Source organism: Engystomops pustulosus, chromosome 2 (assembly GCF_040894005.1).
Source record: "Engystomops pustulosus chromosome 2, aEngPut4.maternal, whole genome shotgun sequence".
Taxonomy (NCBI): Eukaryota; Metazoa; Chordata; class Amphibia; order Anura; family Leptodactylidae; genus Engystomops; species Engystomops pustulosus.
In genome coordinates this window covers 57,746,245-57,749,105 of record NC_092412.1, presented here as the reverse complement: position 1 = coordinate 57,749,105, position 2,861 = coordinate 57,746,245, and positions in this window count along the sequence as shown.

Here is a 2,861-nt window from a genome sequence, read left to right as displayed (position 1 = left end):
GATTACAGTGTCCCCATTACACTTCCTAATTGGTGAGGGAGCGACATTTGGGACCCCCACTCATCCTGAGAACTCCAACTCCCTGTATAATACAATAATAAAGGGTCACAGACAAGAACAGAACAAGACATAGATACAAGAAATAAAACAAAAATACAATAAAAACAAACACCAAGGTAGTTGCAGTTGGTGGCGGGAATTTTGGGGCGGGGGAGCAGGAGGCTACTTGTTGGCCACTCTCTGTATCCACTTGTTGAAGAATTTAATTACTTCTAATAAATAGGAGTTGTGAAAATTTGTTGTCCGGCAGCTGATCCGAGTCAAGATCGGTGGTAGTGGATCCTCTGGACCACCGTGGACGATGACGTATGCCAACACCTGGGACCAGAGTCTAAGTGGTACCCGGTTTTCACCAGAGCTCGCAGCAAAGAGGGTTGGACTTGCTGCGGCGGGATACCACCAGGTCCCTCCACAGGCGCGACTTTGTCCGTGGTGGAAGCCGAGGTGTAGTCCAGAATCCTCAGGCAAACTGTGTTTGGGGGCAGGCAGGAGGTCGAGGCAGCTTAAGATCAGATTCGGGGATGTAGCGGTAGGTCAGGTCGGGCAGCACAGGATCAGAGTGGGGGATGTAACGGTAGGTCAGGACAGGCAGCACGGAGTCAGGAATGAAGGTCACAATAGGACATCAGGATAATCGCAAAGGGAATGGAACAAAGCTTTCTCTTAGGCATTAAAGCACAAAGATCCATCAGGGGACACAGGAAGGGGCAGAAATTTATGTGGGCAGGCGGCCAGCCAGTGCCAATTATCAGCGGACCTCGGGGGGTGAGGAGGCCGCCACTGGAGCCGGGAGAGGTGAGTTAACGGGCAGGCAGGCTCCGGGGGCACAGTAAGGCACATCGGTGCCCCTGCGACTCGGGATATAGGTCGCAGGGGCACCCGTGGCCATGACAATCTGGTCGGGTTGCACCTCGGTTTTGATTTCTTGTTGCCCATTTGGATGTATTGAGGCCTATAGGTTAAATAGTCATATATTCAGTTGAATATTGAATGCGTGTGAGAAGTGAAAATAGGTGATCCACAGAACAGTACCATTATGCTATCCCCTATCCCATTATTCCCTATATTATAATGTATATATTATATCCCCTGAATAAAGATTTCCTTTACCAAATAAAGTGGTAAAATATACAGTGCCCATCAATTCATCTAAATTATAAAGCTGAGTGTATGTGTGTATGTATATCCGCTAAAGGAATCTGTACCGTTGCATTTACAATCACCACATTTTGCACAGTCGTTGCCTGTGACTCACACAAACCAGGTTTTGAGACGAAATTTTTACCCCACGCTTTCCAAAATCCACTTATTACTCACCATATACAGGAGCCATTGTCTGCTGCTGTGGCAGTTGGAAGCTGAGCCGTGATTGGTTACTATAGGTAACGAGTAGAAGACATTTATGTGTGAGGTAAGATGGATAGTGATACAGAGATAGGGGGGATTTATCAGGTAAAACTGTTCCAGTTGCCCTTGTAAACCAATCAACTGTAATTTCATAAACAGCTGTGCAAAAATGAAATGTGAGATCGATTGGTTGCCATGGGCAACTAGGGCAGTTCTGCTCTCAGACACTTCTGATAAATCCCCCTATAGACAATGTGACAGTCAGGGACAGAGACAGTCACTGGAATTAGACTGCCAGCCACAGGCAGACACTGAAATGAAGTCACTGAAATATATATAGATATATGTAAGATTTTTTGTTAACCCATTCTATTTTGTTGTAGCTAAGAGCAATTATTTACTATCCCTGGGAACGACAGGCGCTACAGCTACAGCTACGGTACACACTATATACAGTGTTCTCCTAATAAATTTACATATTTAATATATTTAATTTTATGAAGAACCATTAATGTATATACAGCACCCACTTATTTATCTATTTATATACAGCAACTTTTAATTTCAGTACAGCACCCCATAATGATTTATGTATTTACAACACTTCACTCATTCATTTATTTATATGGACCACCCCATTAATTAATTTAGTGAGTAATGCTGTGACCAGTTAGGCCCCTTCCACACTTGCGTTGCAGATCACATCAAAGTCTGATCAGGGTGCGATCAGGGTTTGGTCAGTGAAAAACGCACATTTTTCATCAGAGTGCAGTCAGTTTTCAGTCAGAGTTTGTTCAGTGTCTCAGTTTTTCACGCGCGTTTTCAATGCATTTTCAATGCGTCCTGGAAAGGACTGAGTTCTATTTTTTTTTTATGGCAATTGATGCGTGAAAAACGGATTGCACTTGCATTGCACTTGCATGTGTGTCAGTGTGTAATGTGTTTTTGATGTGTCTCCATAGACTTGTATGGTGCGTTTTTCACCCGCGTGACTTGCAAAAGTAGAACATGCTGAGATTTAAACGCGCGTGTGTGCAAGAAAAAAATGCACGTCTGAAAAAACCCATTGATTACAATGGATCAGAGTGCAATGCAAGTTCTGCATGTCAAAAGCACGCGCAGAACATGCACTTGAATAACACAAGTGTGAAAGGGGCCTTAGGGAAGCAGGATGCCAGTCATGGACCACCAACATTACACATTTTGGTTTCTTTCACAATATGGGAGTTGTCATGTGCTTTCCTATGCTTTTCATTGACAATCCCATATAAACAGAGCAATAATAAGCATATGAGACCCTTAGTGATTAAACCCTTAGTGATTAAAGTGCCATTCTCAATAAACTGGAGGATTTACTGGGCTCAATAATCACAGTGGAATACAGAAGCCCATGTATAAAATGATATAACATCACTCACCTGAAAGAGAAGCAATGGATAGAAGCTATCAGGTGA